General features: G+C 51.8%; 1 pseudogene; it reads right to left on the bottom strand.

The window, feature by feature from the left end:
* The window catches only part of LOC130143369 (ankyrin repeat domain-containing protein 26-like), a 247,144-nt pseudogene that overhangs the window by 113,030 nt on the left and 107,336 nt on the right, over window positions 1-26,778 (bottom strand).

The following is a 26,778-nucleotide window of genomic DNA, read 5'->3' as shown; positions in this document are numbered from 1 at the left end:
ACACTCTGCAACAGACTGACAGCATGATAGTCTTAACAGGTCTATCTTGTAGAAATCTTTCTGATTTCTCAGAATATATTTTACAGTATTTCTTAGTGTAATAATATTATCTTCAACCTCAGCTTTTAAAAAGGTTTTGGGGAAAAAAAATCCTGCAACAAAATTAGAAAATTCTAACATGTTTTATGGCAACAGTTTTAAATTAAACTGTTTCAGCATTAAAATTCCATTAGAAGTGGGACAAAACCTCCCAGCATAAAGACAACTATCTAGGGATTCAATTACTGAAACTGCTTGCAATCAACTTATTTCAGTGGAATATCCTTTTTTCAAGCTTACAAGAAAAAAAAAAAATTGAAATAAATCAGAGAAGTCAACACCAAAGTTTCTCTACATCACAAAGCAATAAGGCAATTTAATATGGTATTAACACATGAAACAGAGGTTAACTATGCTTTTCAAAGATCACTTAAAACAGAACTGAGAAAAATGGGCTGATGATATGTTCTTAGGCTTCTGTTCTAAAATTGTCATGTTCCATAGTTTCAGACGAGTCAGCTGAGTAGGAAAGTTGGTTGTCTTGTACTATGCTCGTGCTTCCGGACCTAATCCCATCCGTAATTAAAAATAGATGATTTGCCAAAATTTGTCAGATCTGAAAACAGTTTTGAGTTTAGTCTTATCTGACTTATTAGCAAAGCATCTAGGTCCTTCTTTCCTTCCTAACTAAGATGACATGGATAGAAATATTCAATGTTTACTTATGTTGACTCAGAACAAATTAAAATGTAGTAGTATGAGACTCTGCCTTAGCTGTGTTACAAGAGGTCTGGAGCTCAAAGATTTGTACTGCTATACATCAACAAGAAAATAATATCCATCCTACTGTACTAGCTGATTATTTTTTTAGCTAGAAAAAAAAATGTAAGAAAAATCACGTTTTCTTCCAAAATGTTAATTCTCTAGGGAATGTTTTTCAACGGTTCTTTGTTATCTTCCTAACAAAACTGAAAATAATTACAGCAACACTTCTTACCACTCACAAATCTAACACGCATATAATCATGGTAAGAGCAGTTATTTTCCAGCTTTATATTATATATGTACATTCCTCTTATGCATTTAGAGGTGGACTTTTTCAGCCCAGGAAGGGTGACTGTACGTAGCGTGTCTGGCCTTCTCAAATTACAGGCTTGATAATGTAAACTGGTCACTTCCTCAACTAACTGGTAGCTGAACAAAAGCACACATTGATTTAAATTTTCCAGGTGATGAAAAATCCTCCACTTAAGCTGGTAAGACCTTCCAGGGATTAAGTGCTGCCTTTACTAACAGTAGTATGTCCTTGGATGGTAGTCAGGGTCAGCACACCGCATGGAAATGCAGCCGTCCTTGCCCTGACATACAGTAGACAAGCTAACAATACCATTTTTGTTCAGCTCTGCAGAATCAGTTTGCAAAATGTATAATTTACATCGTTAAGTTGGTAGGGTTTTTTTGTACTATATATATGTATAAGCAAGAGAAATGTAGAAAACTAGGAGGTTATTACAAAAGGTTGGAATGGAGGTTAAGTACTGGCAGAAGAGGATTATGAATTTCTGGCAAAGGCCCCCCTTCTCGTCTGTAAAATGGACACATCTCTGTTGTCCCGCAGCAGGGAAGGAGGAAGAAAGCTAGCTGCAGAGAAAGGCACAGCTGTGAGAGAGGCACACACCAGAGAGTAACTGCCATGGTACATGGCAAATAGGGGCGTGCGGGCTAACAGCAATTTGAGTTCACATGGGTGAAAAAGAAGGAAAGCACTGAGTTCATATGTCAATGACACAAATTAGTAATAAGCTATTTCTTCTTGCAGCTCCCATCACCCTTGGCTAATAACAATCTTTGACGATTAAAGTAACGATTAAAGTCCTCAGGACCAAATTTAACCCACTGACCAAGAAGTGGCAAATGAATCCGCTCTTGTGGCTGAAGTCAAGAATGGCCGGTGGTACCAAAGGGACCGATGTTTCTGTGTGTTAGTTTTAGGGAATCATGCTCTGCATTTCAGTTACGGACTACGTATTGCTGGCTCTGCCCTGAGTTACGCATGATACACTAAAAACCTCACCTGTCCCACCATCAGGTAGTCATGGTCTTCTGGCACTCTTGCTGCACAGGGGGAGAGAAACCCAGATTCATTTAACTGAAGTAATGCAAAAGACAACCTCAGGAATGCCAAGAAGAATTTTTTGTGAAATGGACATTTTTCTGGATTTTTCAGATTTGCATTCAATATGCTTTACTTAAGTTTTAGCTGTTTACACTGAGCAACATAATTCTTAATAAATTATTACCTAGGGGAAAAAAATTGCAAAGCCTCTTGGGAAGACGACAGCATGAGCTTATTAGAATCGCAGGCCATTAATTCCTTGGGTAAAGCAGCATCCTTCTGTGGTGCTGGATTTAGCTTTGATGACAACATTGACAAAATTTCTGCTTCTGGTTTAATTTGAAGTGTGAAACTCTGTTAAGCAACCCAACCCAAACATCATTTTCGTCACTTCAGCTATGCAGAAGAGCAGAGGGATTTTGCTTTCAGTTTAAAAATAGGAACAGTTTCCCATCAGTTTATTCAATTTTGCCCCCTTTCTGGAACTTACTGCGCTTTTACTTGCCTTGGTGGTTAGGGGCTGTGCTGTAAACCAAAGCAATAAGGACGACTTTAGTTAAAGAAGAGGTTTGGTTTTGTACCTTCTTGCTAAGAAATCTTACGACAACTCCAAGGTAATGTATTTGAGGTCACGAAACACACAGGTGCTCAGTCTTCTCACTCCTGCCTTGCTTTGAGGGCAGCCAAGACAGAGGAATGTCATTTTCTTCCGCCACTGCTGGTGAGCTGTGGGCAAGATGCAAGCAGAGAGAGAGATCACCGCACTCTTCCTTCCCCGGCTCCCTGCTCTTCTTTGCCTTTCGGTTCATAGCAGATTCCTGTTCTGCAGCGGTAAGGATGGTTCTGCTGGTTCCTGCAGTCTGCCTGCAGTCACAGCTGACAGCACAAGGCTGAGGAGAGGGCAGATCTGCACCAGTGCAGCTCAGGCACCGCCTCAGAGCTGTGCCAGCGCACAGTGCAAGCACTCGCAGTGACAAAGGTGCTGCTTTAAGAGTTCTAGTCTTTGTGAATATAGCTAATCTTGTTCTTTTTCTTTTTTCCTCTCTCTTTTCTTCACACACATGCACCCCCCCACACCCTCCCTTAGCCAAGTAACATTGTGGTACCCAAAACATCCTGTGGCAATTAGTACCCCGGTTTCCCTGTGATTAAGTACCTGATTTGATTTCTCCTATTTGAAATCCTCCATGAGTCGTGCTTGCCTCCTTTACACTAACTACAACTTTACTACCTATGTTTTTATACAATAACCGCCCCTCTGAAGATTCCTTCTTCAGTATTTCCTTCCGCTGAAGCTAGTTCTTACCCTCGCTGCTGATTTTCTCTGCCCCATTTTAACCCCACCTGATCTGTTCTGGCGTGGGGATCAGAGCTGCACAGGTCTGGGGGGGTTTAGGGCAAATGTGACACAATTCCCGATTTGTTCCGCGTTCCTCTGCGCTCCTTAGAAATTTGCTTTTCCTTTTGTGAACTGCCAGTGGTTTTTAAGCCGACACTTTTGCTCTGCCGGCAGCATTCCTCCCGGCGGGGTACGCACCAGCCCGGGGTGCCCTCGGCACATGGAGCAACTCCCCAGCTCTCGCCGCCCGCACGCCGCGGCAGCCGCGGCGGCCCGGGCAGGTCCGGCTGCTCAGCAGAACCCGCCCCCGCCCCGCCCCTCCCGGGATCGCCCCTCCCCTCACGAGACCGCCCCTCCCTGGGATGCGATGTGTCACGTGGCCCTGCGGCCCCGCCCCCTTTCCCGCGCGCGGTCCCGGTGCGGCGGGCAGCCATGGCGGGGCGCGGGGCCGCGGAGCGCGTGTTCCCCGCTCTGCCCCGCCTGCAGCCGCTTTCCACGGCCCGGCGTCCACCCGCGCCGTGGTTCGAGGACCTCCAGGCTGCCCCCGGGGCGGCTGTGGGCTGGCGGCGGGGTCGCCCCGAGCGGCAGCTTCCGGCCCCGGGCCTCAGCCGCCCGGTCGCTCACGGAATCTACGGGAGATGCTGGTGGCAGCGGAGCTGAGGGGCCGGCGGGGTGAGGGGACCGGCGGGGCGGAGGGGGTGGCCGAGGGGACCGGCGGGGCGGAGGGGGATGGCTGAGGGACATGGCCCGGCTGAGGGGACTTGGGGAGCTGAATGGACGGCGGGAGCTGAGGGGGATGGCGGGGCTGAGGGGGGCGGCGGGGCTGAGGGCACCGGCGAGCTGAGGGGGGGCCGGGCTGCGGCCGTGCCGTGCCGAGGGACCGGGGCGCTGCGCGGACCAGCGCCGCGGCGGGGCTGAGGGCCGGGGGCCGCGGGGGAAGCGGAGGCCGCGCGGGCGGCGGTTGAGCGCGGCGTTGGTGCCACCTACCGACACGGACGCGTCGCAGCAGCCCGGCCCCGTCAGTGCCGACACCTTCCCCGCCAGGCTGCGGCGGCTGGTCAACAGCCCGCGCTGCCGCTCCGTTCGCTGGGATGCCTCCGGCCGGGGGCTGGTCATCAACCAGCCGCGCTGTGAGTGCGAGCTGCTGGGCGCCGGCATGGGATTTGAAAATCAACACTCCCCTGAGGGAGAAGGGTTACCTGTCCTTGCCGGTGGCATCTCAGTTCACCTGGTGTAGGGAAGCTGTTGTCGTTTATGCAGGTAGATCTGCTGCCAGTAAGCATGAGTAGCATGGTTCACATGTATTTCAGGCTGCCTGTAGACTATAGTACAGTCTCCATTGCGTACTACACTAAGAACACCCTTGCCCGATCTCTGTGGAGCTGGCACAGCTCTACCAGGTGAACGTTACTGCTTCTTGCCCGTCGGTAAGGATGCCCATCAGTAGGGGTGCTTAATAAGCTGTCATTAAATGTGTGCGAGACAGTGAGTCATGTGAAGTGATAACTAGAGCATCCTGTTAGTTTTGTGCAAAGGAGGCAAGGCCTGGTAGTAAGATTTTTGTCAGTTGTCTCCTGAAAAAGAATTCACAAGCTATGCAGTTTTTAAAACGGATTGCATGAGTAGGTGAGAGCTAATTAGAAAATAATACTGCTGAAAAGCCCTACAACGTGTTTTCTTTCTTTCTAACGCTCTTTGAGAGGATCTGAGTTTTCCCAAGACAAGTCTGAGCCCTCAGGATTATTCCACACATTTTGTATCGGCCCGAAAGCTTTGTAGCTGGCGCTGTGTAAGGCAGATGTGAATATCTCGCTTTGCAGTGCTCTTGGGCTGCTCTAACTGTGGGCTGCTGCCAGAAGAGCACTCCGGCTTCCCATTCCCTTGGTGGCGTGTTAACTGTCATCTTTCTTGCAGCTGATACAGCAACGTGTTGGTTCAGCGCAACGATCGGAGAAGACTTCAACAGCCTTTTTGTGGCTGGCTCTTGGACCCGGGTGATGCACCCCATGGGTGCAGAGCTGTAAGGCGCGGTGTAGGAGGAGCGGCAGGACTGTGCGACCAGGAGAAGGGGAGAAGCAGCTGACGGTACTGCTCTCTGCAGCACCGGCTGGCTTTTAGAGCAGAGTAGGGTATCACCATGCTCTTGGTTACTGTGTCAGGGTAGGAACTGTCATCTAATTCAAGTGGTGTTTTCAGTGATGTGTGTGGAACTGCACGTGCAATACCAAGACAACAAAATGAAGCATCGGAGAAGGGATGGAACTTATTTCGGTAGGGAGGCTAGGAAGCATTTAAATTAATGATTTGATGTGAACGTTGTTAACGCTAAGATGAGTCATTGCAGACTTCAATGACATGTGGTTTGTCTGATGTAATGCAGACAATTGGTAAAGGAAATTATTAGAAAGAGATGACCTGTTCATTTTTTGTCCTCTGTTTTGATGGCTGCAGTTTCAGAGTTTTTGCTCTAGGAGTCTCATTTTCTAGAAAGACAGAACAAGGAAAACATTGGGGTTTCTATGCGGTCAAGTTCTGACAGGCTGACGATGCACTGTTGCGCTCTGTACTGACTATTTAGGGACACGTCTTTGCTGTAAATGTGAGGTGATTTGATAGATAAGAGATACTTGTGTTTGCAAAGCGTCAGTCTGTTCCCAGTGTCTTGCAGCATGTAACGCTGTGTTAAACATTCAGGAGCAATTCCTGTACGGCAACGGGAGGTGGGTAACTTGGCATCCTGTGGTGTCTTGTTTACGTGTTAGAACTAGATAGTCTTCATGTCCCTATCCAAAGGTAAAATATAAACAAAAGGATTTTCATACCCCTGTTCCTTCTCTGTGTATAAATGGTGAAAGTACTGAACAGGGAATAAACAGTCCTATACGTTAAGTCTTAGCAAATCTTCAGGGTCAGCTGGTATTTATTTAGTGATTCTTAACGGTTAAATGTGAACTTGCAGAATAATGACTGTATGTTACTGATTTCTTGAATTAGCTTCCATCAGAGGAGTGCCAGAGGTAAATGTGAGGCTATTTTTAAAAAAAAATCCTTTTGAGCGAGAATTGGAAACTACAGGTCTGAGAAAGCCTGGCTTCTAGATCAACCCTATTGACGTGAACCGTCCTGAAACTTGTAATTCTCATGGCTAAATGCAATCCTGCAGGGGAGTCACAAATGCAGTAGTTCTTAGAGAAATCAATGAGCACAGGCGTTCGGGGTGTTACTGTCAGTGTTTCAAGAAAGCCACCAAAACAGAAATTGGGCTGTCAGGGTATAAAAGCAAATACCATTTCATGAAACAGTAACTGTCTGAGAGAGGAAACTGTAAAATAATAGAGAAGAATGAAAGGACTATCTAGGAAATAACAAAATGGCAAAGTCTGGGATATTTTAGTCTGCACTGAACTAGTTGAGCTGACTGAGGAAAAACTGGCTTTGAATTTTTTTTCTTGACCAAATAAATGACTTGTCATAAAGTACTTGCAAAGTCCTTTGGAGGATTTTGACATTGCCCTTCCCTTAGCTGTTTGTGAGCTGTCAGTAGTGGAGTTTGGTAAAATCTTGCTTTATGATGTCCCTTTTTTAAAATGTATTGTCTGATTTAAGACACAGTACTTTCAAAATTGCTTTTGTTTGGTTTAGTAAGTTACTACACTTTCCGATGTATGGCACATTTCTAAATATGGGTAACTCGTTACTGCCAGTTGAAGGAGATTGAATGCTACGCAGACACCTCTGTGTTGGCGCTTCACTCGTGTGCCACACAGCAGTTCCTGCATGCTCGGGTCTAAGAGTACAGTCTCCTTTCTGGGTTAAGTATGCTGGAGCAAAGGCAGTCTTCCCAAATCACGTTGTAGAGCCTTGGCTCCTCATATTGCCTTTCTTTGCCTGTGAAAACTCCTTTCCTTAACACTTGTTTCGCTTTATTTTGTACCCACTGCAGGACTGCTGACTGGAGGACAGTTTCATCAACTTTACGGTCAAGGTGTTTTCCCTCCTTACTCCTACACGGCAACCTCGTGCCGAGCCCCCAGCACTTCACCGGCACAAAGATTAGATCCGACTCCAGTCCCTTCCACTTGGATCCAGCAGGGGCCACTTGGGTTGCTGCCAGGGCAAGGGGCTTCCCCAGCTTTTCCAGATAAAGGGGCTGCCTTTCCGGTACTCCAGACGCTTCCAACGGGAGCCACGTACACACTCCACCCTGTGGCTTCTCTTCTGCCACTTCAGCAAGGGACTCAAAGCGTTGCCGCATCCATTGCAAATTGTAGCAGCTCTGCATCTTCAGTGCCGTACTCACAAGCCTGCTATCCAACAGGTATGGAAAAAAAGTTCTGCATTTGCTTTTCAAAAATGGATTTTAAAGTGAGACTTTCAAATATTTTTCTACAATACTCTGCCATGTGCATATCTCAAGTGAGAATTAGAAAGTGTCAAGTCTAAAAGGAAGATGGACCTTTAAAGCAAAAGGAGTTTCTGTTTGCTATTCGTGTCCTTCCTCCAGATTTTGCGTGTCCCCTGGTGATTTTCTGGATAGCCTTTCTGTTGAGGTGAAAGGGCGAGGAGAAAAACATTTGTCCAATACTAGTCGGTGTGAGGCTAAGTTTCATTTTTGTTTTTTTAATTAAGCAAAACTTGTACAATGGTATTAAAGCACTGAGACCTTGTTAAGAAGTAGTATCCTAGGCCTTGGTCTCATGTTTTTCCAGGTTAAGGTTTTAAACCTTAAAGATCAGTCAAACGTATTGCGCAGAACAGGGGTCCTCAAACTTTCTAAACAGGGGGCCGGTGCGCGGATTAGGTGGCCGGAAGTCATCTGCGGCTGCTTGGTTTCCCCCCCCAACCCCCGGCGGGGTGGTGGTGGTGTGGGGCTTCTGTAAATACGGGGGAGCGGATTGAGGACCCCGGGGGGCCATATCCAGTCCACGGGCCATAGTTTGAGGACTCCTGGTGTAGAATATTTCATTCTGCTCATACTATTTTTGTATCTAAATTTTTTTTCTTGCCTAGCTTCTTTATGTTGTATTTTTTTATGCACTGAAAACTAGAAAGTACAAAAGTCTTGGCTCCTTTCTTTTTTCTAAATTATTTCTGCCACAATTGTCAGTCTCACTTAATCACTTGATTACAAAATAAACCAGTCTCACTGGTTTACCAGATTCAGTATGGGTGGGTGGGTGGGTTGGTTGGTTGGTTGGTTGGTTTTTGGCAGGGATGATCTTATTCCTGGACGGTTTGGTAACCCAGATCTTAAAATCCTGACTACTTACGACAGTAAACAAGCAGTGCAACAGAAATGAAACACCTTGTTAACATTTTAAAAAAATAGAACTGAAAAAAAAAATCAAATGAGAGGAATAGTGTTTGAACCTATCTCATAAAAACATAAAGGTGGCTTAGCCTTTAATGAAAAGATTTAGCTTAACCGAAATTTCTCAAATTCCAGGTTTTATTTCCCCCTCCGTTTCCCCCCACCCTCCACAGTTTGTGGCTATCTACAAACTGGCACATCTACACGAATCCACACTAGGACTTGACTTCACACACCCAGAAGACGGGATCTCATCTCTTTGTGGTATCTCCATCAGGGAGAGGCCAAGTCCTTCACTGGCATTTGATCTGATACGGCTTTCCTAGTAGGTGATCCTGTAGCTTCCTGTTCTCTAATTTACTTGTCTCTGGAAGTAGCTTTTCATTAACCATGACCTCAGCTAGAAGGTCTAAGGATAGTCAGGCACTAAGGACTAATCCTTCATACTGGATCTCTTCCAAAAGAAGGCTGTATTTTAAATAGACCTGAGTTTCTGTTCAACATCATTGTATGACTTGTATTTGTCAGAAGAAATGACCCTTCTAGTGTCCTTTGACAGAGTCACCTCCGGAAGAAGTAGCAGTACAGACACTGGCTGTTAAAATGTCATCTATCATTTCACTTGGGTGGGACTTGCTGCTTTTGAAAAACTCTTTCATTGTCTTTGTTCTGTTTTAAAGGTTATTTGATATATATGAATGCTACTAAAAAAATCATCACTGGATTGCTGATTGTGTCCTGTCATCCTGTGATGTCATTACAGTGAAAAATTGTAGTAGTGTTCAGACCTGATCTGTGATGGCAAAGGCAGTCTCTGTAGGTTCTACAAGAAGGGTTTCTGACCTGAAATTCTGTCAGGTTTTTATGCAGATTGATGCAGACTTTGGGTTGTGCCTTTGTGGGACCCTGTCATGACAGGAGAGTCCAGATGTGAGGCTGTGACAGGCAGGGCAGTTTTACAGTATTTGCTGTCATCGGTATTTGAACTCCCACTCCTCCTGGGACTGGGGCATCCCTGGGGGGCACCCCTTGTGTAGATGTGCCTATATAGGGACAATCACTTGAGGAGGAAAATGGTATTACTGGTTAAGAAGCGGTGAGTTCCTCAAGTTGTGTTGTCCATATGCACATTTACAGCACGTGGACCTTTTTCTTTTGCTTAAAAATGTTGTGGTTTATACTGATTTATTTATACTACAACAACAGGAATGCTTGAGTTTCAGAAGGAACTGAAGGCAGGTGGATTTTCTCTCTCATTTTCTATTACGTATGTGGCACGTGAAGAGGGTGGTTCTAGTGTACCCCCACAGGTCCTACTAAGACCAGAAGTCTCTGATTTGAATGCTTGGGTATATTTAACACCTGCGGTGCAAAGGGTGTGCAGACAATGCATCTGCAGGCATACACCAGCTCCTGGTAAGTAACCTTCTCTCCAGGATAGACCATGAATAGAAGAAAGGAAGCGTGCCAAGAGTAAGGTGGTTAATGAAAACCAAGACAAAGTAGCAGTTGTTTTTTTTCTTCTGGTTAAACTTGCTATTTTAACTGAGAATAACAGACAATCTTTCAAGCTTTTGGATAAATGGATAGACAGAATCAATACACATCCTGTCATGGTAATTTTTTATACAAAAGTTCACTGTATTTTGTTTTTTCCAGAATCCTCCAATGCAGTCATCTTATGAAGCTGAACTGATGCCGTCTGACTGGCTATGTAATACATCTGAAGAAAACAAGAAGGCAGAAGTCAGTCTTGAAGCCATGTTTCAGGTTGCCGCTGAGGTGCATTCATCATGCAAAGCTGAAAAGGTGGGAGTGGCACCTGTAGAGAGCCAGAATTCAATCCTGGAGCTTAATGGAAATCAGGCACTGCCTGTTAATAGTTACACACCTTCTTCAACTGAGGAAAGCCAGCTGGAATGTCTCGCTCCTGTAACTTCAGACACGTCATTTCTGGTGGCAGCAGATGGAGCACTGGATTTGTCTCCGTTACAGCCTTCTGACATTCTTTGTGCTGCCGATACCACTCTGTCTATAGAAACTGCTGCTGCTGCTAAAATACTACAAGAACTTCTGACCACACAGGAAGCAGATGAAGAACGGAGCAAAGAACCACATCACCGCGCAGCTGAGTTCTCCCTCATGATTTTTCAGGAAGAATTGTTCAGTCCAGAGCAGGTAAGGGGTAAAGGGAGGTAAACCAACATCTTTCTTGAGCTAACTATATTTGATAGTAATGCTAGGGTCTGGACCGATAGCTTTTCAATATTGTTGCCTGCTTAAGAACCGAAGGCTTCTTTAATTAAGCTTTTAATGGACAGTGAAGGGTTTGCTTGGTAAAGCAAGATATAAAAAAGAAGACGGAATGAAAAAGTATCCCATGTTAATGAGCATGACATGTGTCAGCCTGTTGGCCAAGTTAGGGTGTTCATTTGCATGGGAAACATGCGTAGTGCAGGTGTATTCGTGGTGATGAAGTGGATGCTTTTTTAGGTTGTAACATACCATCTTTAATCTCCAACAAAGAAGAGTATTTTGAGAATTGCCACTGGAGGCAGATTTTTGCTTAAATTTAGATAAACGCTTAGATTGTTTCTGATAAATAGTTGTTAAGCTCTGTTTTCTGTGGAAAGTATAGTTTATTGACATTTGACTGGTATAAAGCATCTTCATTGGCTTATACCTTGTGGTGTACAACAAGTTGTAATTGTACTTCAGTCTACCTGTAGCTGGTCTTCCCGGTATGTAAAGTTGTAAGTCTCATGAGGAGTGAGGGGCATTCTAGATGTTACTCTGTTAAGGCAGCAAATGCATGCTCTGCTTTTTTTTGGTCTTATTTTGAAAACAAAGTAAGCTCAGGAGATTGACTGCATCTGTTTCTGCTGCATGAGACCTACCTTGCATGTAGGCACTCAAAATCTCATTTTTGTGTATGCATTGAGGCTACTGTTTTATTGCTCTATCGGTAGCTTGACGCCTTCACTGAAGTTTCTAGATCGGAAATCATCAGCTGGTGCAAACCTCCCATTGTTGCTTTCAGCCAGCGTTATAAAGATTAGTCATCTTCCTCTTGGGTATCTTTCTAGAAAGGGATGTGTATTCTGATCAAGCCTCTGCATAGCTCAAGCCTAGACTAGACTGTTCTGCTCCGTACTGTGTAGGGAAGAGCACATCCCTGTGCTAGTGCATAGAGTTGGCAGCACTCCTTAATTGGTGCCCACTCAATATATTAAGCGTTGACCGCACTTTAAATGTTGTCAGTTTCGAGAATTTTTGAATTGCATTTTTAGAATGATAGGTTGTCCCTTGTTGAAGGCCTTTGGAGTCCGTGACCCGAACCTCCTTGTCAAGAACTGGGGGAATTAAGCGCATGAACCACGTAGTTGTTTGGGAGGGAGGTTTTGTATATTTGTGAGAATCCTGATGTTGGTCCTGGACTGTAACTGGTTAAATAACTGGCCTCGTTTTTTGAGCAATTGAAGAGCAATTCAGGGACTGTTGAGCGTTTTGTTTGACAGATTCCCTCTTTCTGTTAGAACTACTCTTTAACTAGTCTCCTCCTCCCAAACTCGGGAGAGGGAAGGTTAACTTAACCCCTTGCTTGTCCAGAACCTGGGGTCATGCTATGGTGCAGAACTCTCCAGAGGAGGCTTCTGTGCCTGTACTCCTCACATCAGGCTCCAGCACAGTTTTCTTCCTCATCCCTGAATCTGGAAGCACTCAGGCTTTCAGTGGCTGTTGGTACCATGTGTTTTAGAGCAAGCTTGTGACAGAATAGTGGGCGTGCGCAGAGACCGCTCTGTTCCTCTCTATAGGAGCAGAGGGGGAGCAAATTCCTCCAGTGTTCGTACAAGAGCATCAAAACAGCTCTGCTGGGTCAGATCAAAGGTTTGTCTTACCCAGCGTCAAGTGGAATGAAAAGAAAAGCCGCCTTTGTTCCCAGTTACAACACGGAGAAACACCCGTGTCTCGTGCACGTGCCTGCACCTTTTCTGACAGAAAATGGCTTTGGGGTACTATGGAAACTCCTGGGGAGAAAAAAAAACCCAAACCATTAAAACAAACGCTGCTCAGCTGATGTTGGAGACCTTGGTATTAGACACCCAGACCTGTTCTCCTCCACGCAGCTGTCACTCCTGCACCAGGAACTGCTTGCTAGTGGGTGAATCTGACGGCAGCAGCTCCCAGGCAGAGCTGGGAGCAGCCCCTGGGGACACCTTTAGGCTTTACAGCAGTGTTTGCTGCCCCAGCACGGGTCCCCTGCCCCCTGCAGGGACCAGGCAGGAGGCTGGAGGGAAGAGTCCCACCAACAGCTTTGGCCTCCAGGCTGGAGAACCCTGTCCCAGGCTCAGGCACCGCTGCCTCCGGGCTCCCCTACCCCATCCTGGGGCAATAAGGCAACTCTCTTCCTTCTACAGAACAACACTCAAAGCTTAAGGGGAGTTTCCTCTTAAGGCATTTCCTCCCTAATGCAGGTTTCCCCCAGGCCTAGAGGTTGCCACAGGGCTCTATGGTCAGTGTTCAAAGGTGTCTCAAATGCCAAAAGGAAAGTGGCTTTTCGCAGGCAACAATGCAGTGAGATTTCTGAAGCTGTGTAAAATAACGTGTTCACCTTGCCCATCAAGTGCGTTATCGTGAGGACCTGGCAAGGGCCCTGCTTTTGTACAGCAGCAGAGATGCTGTTGTAGCCACAGGACTCCAAGTTCTGGGGGCGTGAAAGGAACAAACTCAAACATCTCAGAGCTCGCCATGACATCAAAATAGCTGGCCGGGAAACCCTTCTTCGAAGCTGCTAGATGAAATGACAGGGCAGAAACGTAGAGGGAGCAAGTTTTCTCAGGAAGGGAAAGAGAAACCCCACTTTTTTTGAAACACAGATTTAGCCCCCTTAATATTTTTTCTTGTTAGATTGTGTCAGCAGTCAGACTGCAAGGACGTGATTAAACTGTTAAAACACCCAGATACTTGAGGATTATTTCCTGTATTAAATCCTCTTACAAGCAGGGCGGTCTGTTGCCCTGCGGGTAGGGTAGTACAGTGGTATGACTGGCATGACAGGCGATTTTCCTTTCCTAGTACAAGGATGCATTTATGAAGGCAACTCTGGGGTGTAAGCGGTGCCGCACAACAAAGCAGCCTGTGAAACCCAGACGTTAGCCGTTAGAAACAGGAAGAAGAGGCAATGGGCCTTTGCTTCAGACTCGGCAAAAGATTTACCAAACCCGAGGCAGGTGACAAAAAGGGAAGAGTTTCCGTGGCGTAACTTTGGTGTGGCAGGTGAGGTTTCCATCCATGTTCCTTCATGCCTCCGCCTCGTTTTCTTTGCAGATGCAGCGTTGGATCAAACTGCAAGACCAGTTTTCTTTACTGCACATGCTACTGTAGTGCAAATACCCTGTGGTTTCTCAGGACGCACCCCTAGTGCCTGATGGCTGAGATCCCCACTGGCTCCAGTAGCTGCACTCGGACCCCCCCTCACTCCACTGGCTGCACTGGGACGCACACCAGTAGCTGGCACCACAAGCCAGAGCTGCCTACGGCCTCGCCTTGACTCCAGTAGCTGGCACTCAGTCCACCCCCGCCACGTCCCCCATAGCAGGCACAGAGTCCCTTCAGCTCTCAGACAAACAGGACAGGGAGTGAGATTACACAGAGAGGTCATTAAAAGAGGTTTAATGAGAAGCTCTATGAGAAGACAGGACAGACGTCATCTATGCCCTGCCACCAATCACTTGTCTCTGGGGAGACTGTGGTGTCATCAGGTCGCCCGTCACCTGGAACTTCCTCAACGAGATTAGAGGGGATCAATCCCCTTGTGCCGTCGGTCAGCTCTCCCACGTACCAACCGTCTCCATCCGCGTCTCCAAAGATGTAAACGTATTGTCCAGCAACTAGCGGAAGCTCCAGCTCAGGCCGCTCGTTGGGACCGTCGAAAGGATCATAGCTGTAACGAGCGATGAATGCTCGAAGCTCTGCCGGTTGTTTTCTCATAGCCTCCAGCAGGACGGACTCCTTGTCTGCTCCCAGGTTAGCCTGCTGCGGCTCGGAAACGGTGCTGTTGGATCTTTCTCCTCCCAGCCATTCCAGTTCCTGAAACAGCTGCTGGCAGCATTTCTTTAGCTTCTCAAACCGATCACTCAGTTCCTTCAGCGGGGCTGGAAACGCTCGCAGGGGTTCTCTGTGCTCCCTGTGGGCCAGCTTTGTCTCCTCATGTTCCCTCTCCAGCTGTTGACTCCTTTCTGCCCTGTCCCTCATGGCTGTCAGCTCGCGCTTGGCCGCTTCCAGTTGGGTAAAAAGACAGATGGTTGCTTGGATGGCAGAGTCTCGCTCCTCTGCCAGTCGCGCTAGCTGCCCTTTCAGGTTGGCATTTTCAGCCTGAACCTGTTCTGTCAAAGCCATCTGCCCACGCAGGCGAGCGTTTTCTTCAGCCAGGTGGGTGTTTTCATTTGTCACCTTGGCGAGCTGCACCTGCAACTCCTCACAAGCTTGCCCGGGGGTGCTCACATCAGAGGATCCCTCTTCATCTGCGGCTGCTCGGGCCTCCAGCCCCTCAGCTGCCTTCTGTGCCAAGTCGTGCCGCTTGTCCCGTGCCAGCAGAGCTCTGCTGGGCTCTCCCATTTCTCCACCCCTCGGCTGAGGAAGCAATGGCGGGCACAGTTGCTCAGCGGAGCGCTGGATGGGCAGTGGCCCGCGAGCATTGACCAGGCGATGGATGGTCACCTGCAGCTGCCTGGCTCGCTCTCCCAGCCGCAAGGTGAGGGCAGCTAGTTGAGCATTCTTCTGCTGCAGTCTCCCTGCCTCCTTGCACGCTCTTGGAGAACCGTCCTTTCCCAGGAGGCGGCTCTCCATCTCAAGGGCACTCTGTTGCCTCTCCAGGTCTTTCAGAAGACGCTGCAGGCGTCTGCTCTGCTGCAGGAGATGGCTGTATGCGCTGCCAGGCAGCATCAAGTCCTCCCGCTCCATCACCCGGAGCTGAGCACCTCTCACAGCCTGGCACGTGGCTTGTGGCCCAGCACTGTGGCTTTCTGTTGGTCTTTCCTGCAGGGCCGCCAAGGTGTGGGGCCTGTTTCTGCCAGAGGAGCAGGAGCTCTGCGTCCCCTGATGGCCCTGGTGGCCAGGAGAGCCCTCGGGCTGGGCCGTGCAGGGGGAGGCAGGCAGCTCGCGCTTGAACCGCTGCAGGATGGGTTGGGTGGACAGTGCCATCTCCTGCTGCAGCTGGTTCTGGAGGCAGCGGGTGCGGGTGGGCTGGGAGACAGCTGTGGCATTGGCTGCAGGGCTGCGTGGGGCATGGCTCCTGCTCTGCCCACTGGGGGCTTTCCCCTGCTCACCAGGGATGCCCCGAGTAGATGAGTCAAGCTGTTGGTGTCTGCTGGCTGTGGTGATGGTGGCCATCTGATCCTCCGTCTTCACTGACGGCATGGCCACATGCTCCTTAAGAGCCTCTTGGTGCTCCCGCAGCGACTTGCCTTTGCACTTGGTCTTTATGAGAGACAGCTGTGTTTTGGGGTGGCGCTCTTCCACTTGTCCCTGCTGCCCTGAAGCCACATCCCGCCTGCCCAGGGAAACTGGCACAGAAAGTCTGCCAGCAGCACCGGTGCTTTTACGTGCGTCACGCACGTGCTGACCTGCAGAGGCCTCGCCACTCTGGGCCACCCGGACCTCCTCTGTTCTTGCCATCTTCGCCGCACCCAGCCTGTGTTCCCGATGCCACTGTGCCGCTGTCTGCTGGCTGGGTCGGTGGCTCCCAGTGCAAACCTTGTCCGGGTCCTTCCTCAAAAGGCACCTCTTTGTCTCCTTCCCAGCTGCGGCATTGGCTGCAGGGCTGTGTGGGGCATGCCTCCTGCTCTGCGCACTGGTGGCTTTCCCCGGCTCACCAGGGATGCCCCGAGTAGATGGGACAAGCTGTCGGTGTCTGCTGGTTGCAGTGCTGCTGGCCTTTCCCCTGCCCTGGGCAGAAGCTGCAGAGGCTGCTGCTGGCAGAGGCAGGAGCTTGCAGCAAGTGCTGGCAGCTCCTGGTGCCCGAGCTGCGTGCACCTTCTGTGGTGCTGCTGCCTGCCTTGCTGGCAGACGGGCTGTCTCCTCCCGCCTCACCCTGATGGAGGGCATTGCCACCCTGCACGCCGGGCTGTCCGTCTGCAAGAGAAGGCGAGGAGAGAGGCTGCGTGACTGTGGCCCTTCGCCCGTGCCCCCGTGTCCCAGCTGGAAGAGCCCCTGTGCCGGCTCCCCTGCCAGCCCCCAGGGCAGCACTCGGCCCCACAGGGAGTTGCCGCTCGGCTCCCAGAGCTGGCTGGGGAGCGCACTGCTCCGGCCATGGCCCACAGTGACTCCTGGGAGCATCCCCAGCATGCCCGGGCAGCCTGCAGGCACGGCTTGGGGGGCTCAGCTTGCTAGGTGACCGGGCCCTCCCGTCCCCTCCTGCAGCTCCCGCCTGCCTGTCGGCAGCGCCTGGACTCGGGAAGACGTTTGTCCCGGGCTCCCTCGGGCTCCCTACCTGTGCGCGTCGGCTCCCAGCGGCCTGCGAGCTCTGTGGGCAGGGGAGCCGTCGCAGCCTGTTCCCATGGGGGGACGAAGCCTGTCCCTGGCTGTCCTGCGGCGCTGCCAGCGGCCGCCTGTGGCCCATCTGCGGGCAGGAGGAGGAGAAGTCAAGGACTGGAGGCGGCTGCCTTGGCACAGCGGCCCCCACAGTGGCGGCAAGCCCGGCCCTGGCACTAAGGCAGCTCCGCGTGGCCCTGTCCCACCACCGGCCTCCCCCTCCTGCCCCGTCCCTCACCTGGCGCCGGTTCTGCAGGCCCGGCAGCCTGCTGTTGGGCTGGGGGGGGGCGTTTGCCTCCTCATGCGTGGGCATCTTCGGCGGCGCCTGCCGACGACCGGCCATGGTCACCCAGGGGAGATGCTGCCTCCTGAGGGAGTGGCTCTCCTGGGAGTGGGCACCCCAGGGCTCTGGCTCCTTAAATACCCGCGGGGTCACCGTGGGGACCCGCATCACAATGACCTCTGGGCACGCTGCGCCGCCTGCATCACAAAGCCCTGGCGATGCTGTGGAGCCTGGCGGGGACTGGCTGTGCCCGGCTGTGCCCGGCGTGGGGCAGCCCCTGCTTGCCCCTCACAGAGGCCCCAGCAGGCCCGAGCCCGCACCTCCCACATCCCCCCGGTGCCAGCAGCCTCTGCAGAGCTCAGTCCTGTGTGCGTGCAGCAGCTCTGGCTGCCACCGCCCGGGGCCTTGTCCCCACGCATGGCTCCCACACAGGGCGCCCAGGCCTGGGGACGCTCCGGTGCCCGCTACAGCAACGCAGGGGAGGCCCGCAGGCCCGTGCCCAGAGGCCACTGGCCACGCCGAGCTGCTCCCGGCAGTCGCCATGGGCCGCGGGGTGACCAGCCCTCTCCCCAGCCGGCTCTGGGAGGTCCCTCCCAGGCTGCTCTTCTTCAGTGCCTTTCCTCCAGAGGTGGAGCGTGCACGGGCTCACACCCACAGCCAGGACGAGGGAGCAGGGCTGCCTCCCTGGGGCTGACGCTCTGTGCTCCCCTTCCAGCTGGAACGAAAAGAAAAGCCGCCTTTGCTCCCAGTTACAACACAGAGAAACACCCGTGTCTCGTGCACGTGCCTGCACCTTTTCTGACAGAAAATGGCTTTGGGGTACTATGGAAACTCCTGGGGAGAAAAAAAAACCCAAACCATTAAAACAAACGCTGCTCAGCTGATGTTGGAGACCTTGGTATTAGACACCCAGACCTGTTCTCCTCCACGCAGCTGTCACTCCTGCACCAGGAACTGCTTGCTAGTGGGTGAATCTGACGGCAGCAGCTCCCAGGCAGAGCTGGGAGCAGCCCCTGGGGACACCTTTAGGCTTTACAGCAGTGTGTGCTGCCCCAGCACGGGTCCCCTGCCCCCTGCAGGGACCAGGCAGGAGGCTGGAGGGAAGAGTCCCACCAACAGCTTTGGCCTCCAGGCTGGAGAACCCTGTCCCAGGCTCAGGCACCGCTGCCTCCGGGCTCCCCTACCCCATCCTGGGGCAATAAGGCAACTCTCTTCCTTCTACAGAACAACACTCAAAGCTTAAGGGGAGGAGGAAAAGCCTACTTCCTCCCTCATGCAGGTTTCCCCCAGGCCTAGAGGTTGCTGCTGTCTTCTGCTCGGCTGGGAGAGGGGTTGGAGCCTTTCTCCACCTCTCCTCGACCGCCTCTCTCCTGGGCTGGGCTGGAGGGTGGGGAGTCCAAGTGCCTCCAGTGCCGAGGGCCTGCCAAGGAGCAGATGCTCTCAGCAAAGCAGACGGCAACCACAGGTGCTGTTTCCCAGAGGACCTCTTGAAAGCAGCCTGCAGCAGGACCTGGCAGCCGGGAGACCCAGCACTGCGTGCCTCTTATCACGGCCGATTTTGTCGCTTGCATCCTGCTGCCACTCTCTCCCTCACCAGCATGAGCAGGCAAACCCCTGCCCTGCAGCTGGGTGTCTGTCCTGCTCCCCCGCTCTGGAGACCTGCCGCCCTGGGTGCCCCGAAGGAGAGGGTGGCTGCTGCTCTCAGCGGTGTCAATCGCTGCCCGTACCTGGGGTTGCTGTCGGTCCTTCCCCGCAGACCAGGCTCCCCACGCCGCCCACTCTGCCTTTGCTTGCTCGAGCTGCTCTTGCCACTTGGGCCTCACTTGCTCCCACTCTGCAGGCAGCTGCCAGACCTCCTGGAGGGGACGGCAAGGCAGCAGAAGGCAGGATTAGTCTCAGCGCCTGGAACGGGTGTCCTTCGGGTCTGACCCGTGTTGCCGCCCCTTGCCTCAGCTGGTCGGTTGGCAGGGCTTTGCCCCTAACACATCGGGGGCTCTGGGGTCATTCTAGGCTCCTGGCAAACACAGCTGCGACCAAAGCCCTGCACTGTGAACAGCCGAGAAAGGACTTGGGCATCTCCCATAGCCCCTGGGCCAGGAGAAAGTGTTTTGTGACAACCCAGGGGGCAAGGAAGATCTGAAGGAGGTGACAGACAGCCGACAAGGAGCGCACGTCCAGGGGTCCTTTCAGGCTGGCTCTCTGCACAAAGAGGCTTCTGCCGAGTCCCCAGCAGCACGGCAGCTACAGCAAGGCACGCACCTGCAGCGCTTTCTGGCAGTCGTCTGAGGATGGGAGTGTAGAGGTGGGTTTGGCTGGAGAAGCCGGCTCCTGCCTGCCTGCCTCCTTCATCCTGGGGGAGCTGCCTGGACACGGGGGGAGCGCACTGCAAAGAGGCACCGGGAGCAGTCGGCATGAGCACGGGGCAGTTTGCTCTCCCACCTTCGCCTGGCACCAAAGCTCCCCAGGCTGGCAGAAGCAGCGCGCGAGGTGGGGCCATTTCTGCTGGCAGCGGGGAGCCTTTCCTGAGCCCCCTCAGATGGACGGGGGAGGTCTGCACCTCAGCTCTTGCGTGAGGGAACCACAGGGACGTGGGGTGCACTCAGCATCCGCCACCTTCCCCAGGGAGGGGCCCACAACAGGGGAAACAAGCACATAAGAGCCATGCGGCACGTGTCAGGGACCTTGCCGCGTCCCTGCAGCCGGAGTGTCCGGAGGGGAGGTCTCTCCTCCACGGGTGCAGGATCCCTTTCATCCCTTCCCACCAGGGTCTCACCTCTCAGAAGTCTTCTTGCCCAAGTCTTTCTGTCTTGTGCCTGGCCCCTGACTTGGCAGTGCAGCAAGGGAAAGCTTCCTCCGTCTCTGCAGCAGCTTGCCAGGATGCGCCTCTGCACCCGGCAAAGGAGGAAACTCAGCAGAGCAGCCCCCTGGGGAGTGCCTTTTGACGGAGCTGTGGTCACCCAGCGCGGGGCAGGGCCTCAGCTGGGCAGCGGAGACCTGTTCCCACACCTTGTCTGAGCCTGGACTTTGCTGCAGCCTTCTTGGCCCAGGCGGACAAAGCCTTGGCCACTGCTCTGCTGACCACCGTAAAGCGAAACCTGGGCAGGAAACGATGACACGGGCTTGAAGGGTGACCCCTACCCTCTGCAGCTTCCCAGCACTAATCCTCACGACTCTCGTGTGAGGCACGGCACCCCTCTTCCTCGTGGCCATGCAGCCATGCATGGGTTTTATTAGCAATCTATCTCCCCCCAACACCAGACAGGTGGAACATCGTCACTGGCAGAGCGGGCTGAATTTCTATGTAAAATTAGAAACGGAATGCCAGAGAAAAGGTCGTTCATGGAAACGGCTCTTGGGGAGTGGTTATTTTGGGAGGAGCTCAAGCTGTCTGCCTAACTTTGGAGGGAATTCTCTCCAGAGAAATTCTGAAATCCCAGCTTCTCTGTGCCCTTTCTGAAGGGCAGAGAGCATGCACCCCAGTCCCAAACAGGGCGCGGGAAAGTGGAGGGCGGCCGTTGTCTTCTCACCAGGGATAACCTCTGTGAGGAACGCGAGCTCCCGCAGAGTTAACTCACCAATGTCTAGCTGGGAGACGGGTCTTCAAACCGCGTACACCTCTTCCTCACCTTGGAATCGCTCTTGGACCGTAGCAAAGGTCCCGAGTCCTGTGACCAGGACCCCCTGCCCAGGAAAACGGCACAAAGGCTGACCACAGGGAAGAGCAAAACTCTATCACGTGCCAAAAGCTTTCTCAGACTAGATCTGGGCACGCTTTCGCTCCTTGTTGACCACGAAACAAGAGCAGGAGAGCTGCTGAGGGACTCCCTGAGAGAGGCCCGCTGTGAATCCTCCGCGGGAGGAGCAGCAGCGCTCCACCTTTCTCGGCCCTGGCCGTCGGGCTGGGTGAGGGTGAGCTTTTCAGCGGCTGCAGGTCTCGGTCGCAGAGTGCAGCGAGGGTGAGGGCAGGCAGAGATCAGGCAGGAGAGGCTGTGCTCACCGAGGACATCCCCAGGGAAACAGGAACTCTCCAGGGACACACTGGGGACACCAGCACACAGGCAGGGACAATATTATGATGTTAGGGACTTCCGGGGGGACACCAGGACTCCCAAAGGGATGTCACTGGGACATTAAAGACACCCACCGGGACACACTGGGACACAAGAACACACGGGGAGACACCACGGCGATATATAGAATGGCCTGGTAATATCCGGACCCCTCCAGGGACACCACTGTGACATTTAGGAATTTCCCAGGGACGCCCCCTGGGACATCAGGGACCACCCCCTCACCTTCCCCGGGGACACCAGGACCCCTACCAGGGACAGCACTGGGACATTAAGGACCCCCCTTTAACACAAGCCCTACCCCAGGGACAATGGAGGGGCATTAAGGACTCCTCCCGGGACACCAGGACCCCCACAGGACCAGAAGTGCACAAGGGACATACTGGGGACACAAGGACATTCCTGGGGACATCACTGGGACATCAGGGACACCAGGACCGCCCCAGTGACACCACTAGGACATTAAGGACCCCCACAGGGATACCTTGCCACACAAGGACATCCTGGGAGACACCACTGGGACATCATTAGAATAGCTTTTAGGACATCAGGACCCCTCCAGGGACACCACTGTAAAATTATGAATTTCCCAGGAACCCCATCCTGGGGACATAACGGACTACCCACTCCCCTCCATGGGGACACCAGGACCACGCCCAGGGACACCCCAGAATGTCCCAGGGACACACTGGGACACCAGGACCGCCCCCCACCCCCACCCACGACCCCCCCCAGGGACACCATTAGGACATCAGGGACTCCCCCGAGGACACCGCTAGAACGTTAAGGACCCCCAGAAGGACACATTAGGTCACATGCACCCACTGACAGACACCACTGGGACATCTAGAATGGCCTGGGGACATCAGGACCCCTCCAGGGACACCACTGTGACATTAATGACCCCCACCAGGGACACATTGTGATACACAAGGACCCATTGAGACACACCACTGGGACATCTAGAATGGCCTGGGGATGCCAGGACCACCTCAGTGACAACACTGGAACATTTAGGACCCCCCTGGAAACACACGACCTGCATCCAGGGAAACTGTAGGGGCATTAGGAACTCCCCCTGGGACACCAGGACCCCCCCAAGACACACTGGGACACCCAAATGCCTATAGGGACACCTGAGAACACTAGGACATCCCTGGAGACATCCCTGGGACACCAGGGACACTCCCGGGGACATTAGGACCTTCCCAGGGACACCCTAGTGACATTAGGGACAGCTTAGAAGCAGAAGGACCCCCCACAGAGCACTCCTGGGACATCAGGACCCCCCAAGGGGACCCTCCAGCAGGTCACTCTCATGCAGTTGTCACGCAGAAGCTCCCCCTCGATGGAAGTCCTTAGCAGCAGGGCAGCCCTCAGATCTGCACTGTCAAGGAAACGGAGCCCAAAAAACAGACCCCTCCCCATCCCAAAATGGGAGGACCCCCTCCCCACATGACACTTGATAGTTTAACATTATGCTAGGGGCCAACCAATGCCCTCCTTTATCTTCTAGTGCCGTGACGACCACGGGTGGTACATGGATGGTCACCTCCTGCCCCATGGGGAACTTAGGGGCCTCCTGCATCAGTAGCACAGGTGCTGCTCCTGCTTTAGGGCATCCAGGCCATCCTGAGCTCACCCCATCCAGCTCTTTGCAGGAGCAAGCTACAGCCCGCCCCTGAGGCCCTAAACAATGTGCCAGAACTCCGAAGGCAATGCCTTTCCTCTCACACTTAAAAAGTGCACAGGTCTTTGTCACGTCAGGTAATCCCCACGTGGGGGCCTCCACCAGAGCTCACTTCAGACGCTTGAAAGTGGCTTTACCCTCCTCTGTCCCGCCAATAGACCCATGGCAGGAGGTTTTCAGTAGCTCATGCTGAGCTTTCACACATAAAACACAATTGCCTCCCCAAAGCCGACACCATCCGACCACCCCGAGAAATCCTCGTAGTTCCTTGAGAGTCTGAGGCTCCGCGAGGCAGCGAATAGCCTCCTTCTGTTGGGATCCCAACTGTCTCTGGCCTTCCAGCACTTCAAACCCCAAACGTGGAAGTGACTCCTGGATAATTCCATATCCACTAATTCTCAAGACATTTAGAAGGCTTATCGTCAGGGAAAGACACAGCTCCCAAGTCCCTGCTGCAACCAGAATATCATCCTACGATCGCAGAACTCTTCCCTGATCATTTTCTGTTCTCCAAATGTCAAACTGCTTTGCCAATTGATTCCCAAAGATTGTTGGGGTATTTTGAAAGCCTTGTGGTATAACCGCCCAAGTGTATTGCCTTTTCCTTCCTCTTTCTGGGTTTGTGCATTCAAAAGCAAAAGGCTTCTGACTGTCAGTGCCCAGGGGAACACAGAAAAAGGCATCCTTCACATCAAAACCTGTACACCATCCCTGTTCCCCTGTAAGGGTGGTTTAGTATCCATATGGATGTGCTACTACAGGATAAATACCTTGAGGTATGTGATTTATTGCTCTTAAATCCTGCACCAAACAGCAATCTTAACCCTTGGCCTTTTTCACTGGCAACACAGGGGTGTTGGATTTCGATACACACCCCACCAGCAGGCTGTACTTCAAGAATTTCTGAATTATCGCTACCGACCCACTCCTAGCTTCCAGCTTCGGGCAACACTGTTTCATTCTCAGCGGGGATGATCCAGGCTTTAAGTCAATCCTTACAGGTTTTGACCTGTGGGATTTTCGAGGAACCTCTCCGGCTCGTACAATAGGAATCACAGCATCTCTGACCTCCAGGCGTATCTTTCTCCTTTCAAGGCAGCATAGCCTGTAATAACAAAGCTGCTGCCTCGACACAAAAAGTTTCTGGAATTCAGATTTCTATTTCCTCGTTTTAAAATCAGATTTCTGCTTCCAATTTTTTGGAGTAGATCTCTCCCTAAACAACGCTTCTGGAGAATTTGGCTAGTATAAAAACTGATGAGTAACCCACTGTTTTCCCAGCTTCATTGTTAAAGGTTTCAAAAATGGCCAAGTTTCATGGGTCTCTGTCGTACCAGCAATGCTTATATTCTTATTGCTTAGTTCCCCTCTAAAGTCTTCTGAACAGAGGAAGTAGCCCCAGGATCTACCCAAAGCTCAACTTCTTCACTTCCCAGCTCCACTTTAACCAGAGGCTGCTCTGGGGAGAGACTCCTCTGCGGCGAATGAAGAGACGGGACGCGGCTTGATGCAAGCAAATGTCGATTTAGTGTACACAATCACGAGTTTATATATGTTTTCAGAAGCTGCGTGCTTTAAACAGATTGGTTCTTTAAGCTAAGAATTACATACTAGGCAATCCCTGATTGGTGGTTAACTACAAAGGACACTTCCACCAATTAACAGCAAGGTGTTACCTTTCCTTGGCGCCACCCTTGGCGCCATCCGTCTCCCACTCCTCTGTGCTCTGCAAACATGCCTCATCATGTTAATTGCTGTCTAGACAAGCTCGAGCACATTCCCCTCAGCTAACCGATTGCCGCGCATGGTCCTAGTTTGCAGACCGCTCCTGCACTCCTCCGCTCCCCCTCATTCCTCGCTTACTGGGAGCAAGGGGGCAGAGGGACTCCAATCCTTAAGCAGATGGTCTTCTTCCGAACGCCCATCCCTTTTGCACTGTGCACACTGATTATCACCCAACCGAGGGCTGGGCCGCAGTCCCCCTCTGGGGGCTCTGCCCTGTCCTCAGGACCTTCCCCTCACCCTACCATTTTACTCTGATACCGCCAACAAGCGACAATTTACTCTTTCCTTTTGACTCTCTCTGTGTCAATATGCAATCCAAGCAACACCCAACAGCTTTCCCCTATCTCGAGCAATCACTTCCTTGTAGCTTTTGTAATTTTCTTCCAATACCATCCCAGGATTGGTTTTGCCATTCAGAACGGGTCTTTACAGTGGAAGAAAGATCAGCGTATCAAACTCTGTCCCTTTTCCTTTCCTGCCTTCAAAACAACATCAGCGGTAACATCATACAATAATGCAAACTGCCATTTTCCCCCGTCGCCCAGTTTATACAGAGACCACCCCTGAGTACACTATTGCACTAGGGTGCTTTTAGTTACATTTCCCTCAGAACTACCCCTTGATTCTTCCCAGTGTCCCAAAACACATCCCAGGGGAGACTGCTGTAAAATACCACGGCCGTGTACACTGACCAGGGCCCGTTTCCTTTTAGTGTCCTGAACATTTTATCATACACATGTATAGAAGTATTTTCAGATGTTCAGAGCGCACTCTACTAGACACACACGCACACACACACCCCCATTAATATACTTGAGTATGCCAGGCAGAAATTTCACCAGACACATTGTTTGCAGGAGAGCCCTCAATAACCCAACCCAGCGGGGCTTTTGCCTCTGCTTAGGGGCAGGTATCCCAGACCACCAGGAATGCCTGACATCTTACCGGGGGAACGTTGCTTTGGTGTCGTTGGTCCGGGAATCAGAGGTCTTCCCCAAGAGTCCCTCAGTGCCGGCTGGAATTGCTGCGATTCACAGCTCCACCGACGCTCAACAGCAGAGTCTCACCTGGGTCACCAGAAAATGATCCCGTAAAGGCGGTCACGGTGAAAAACCCTCTCAGACTTGATGTGAAGTTTCAGAAGGCGGGCATTCTTTATGACAGCGCTGGGAGCACGGGGGAGTGCTCACCAAGTTACTCGAGGGTACACATTACACACAGCAGAGTACTTGCACGCTCACAGTGCATCACACATGCACACTCCACCAAGTTGTCTCCTCTTGCGGCCAGAACTTCCCCACTCAGAACTTGCCTGCACACGTCTTTCTCCCAGGATGGACCAGGCACAGACAACCACTGGGGGAGTGTGCTCAGCTTTTATTGACCTCAGAAAGTGCCCAGGGTGGAGAGGAGTCTGGCAGCACAATGTCCTCGTGGCAGCTGAAGGTGTTGGGCGCCGTCCATGCACCCATGCCTCGCGTGCCTCCCTGTGCCACACCCTCTGGGTACCGCACAGGATCAGGGCCAGCTGCCATCTCTGGGGACCCTTCTGCCAGCACGGCGCTGCTGCTCTCGCTGTGGCCTGATGCAAGTAGGGCAGAAAGCCTTGCGCA

Source organism: Falco biarmicus, unplaced genomic scaffold (assembly GCF_023638135.1).
Source record: "Falco biarmicus isolate bFalBia1 unplaced genomic scaffold, bFalBia1.pri scaffold_27, whole genome shotgun sequence".
Lineage (NCBI taxonomy): Eukaryota > Metazoa > Chordata > Aves > Falconiformes > Falconidae > Falco > Falco biarmicus.
Note: the sequence above shows the minus strand (reverse complement) of the source record. Positions and strands in the feature narration are given on the sequence as shown.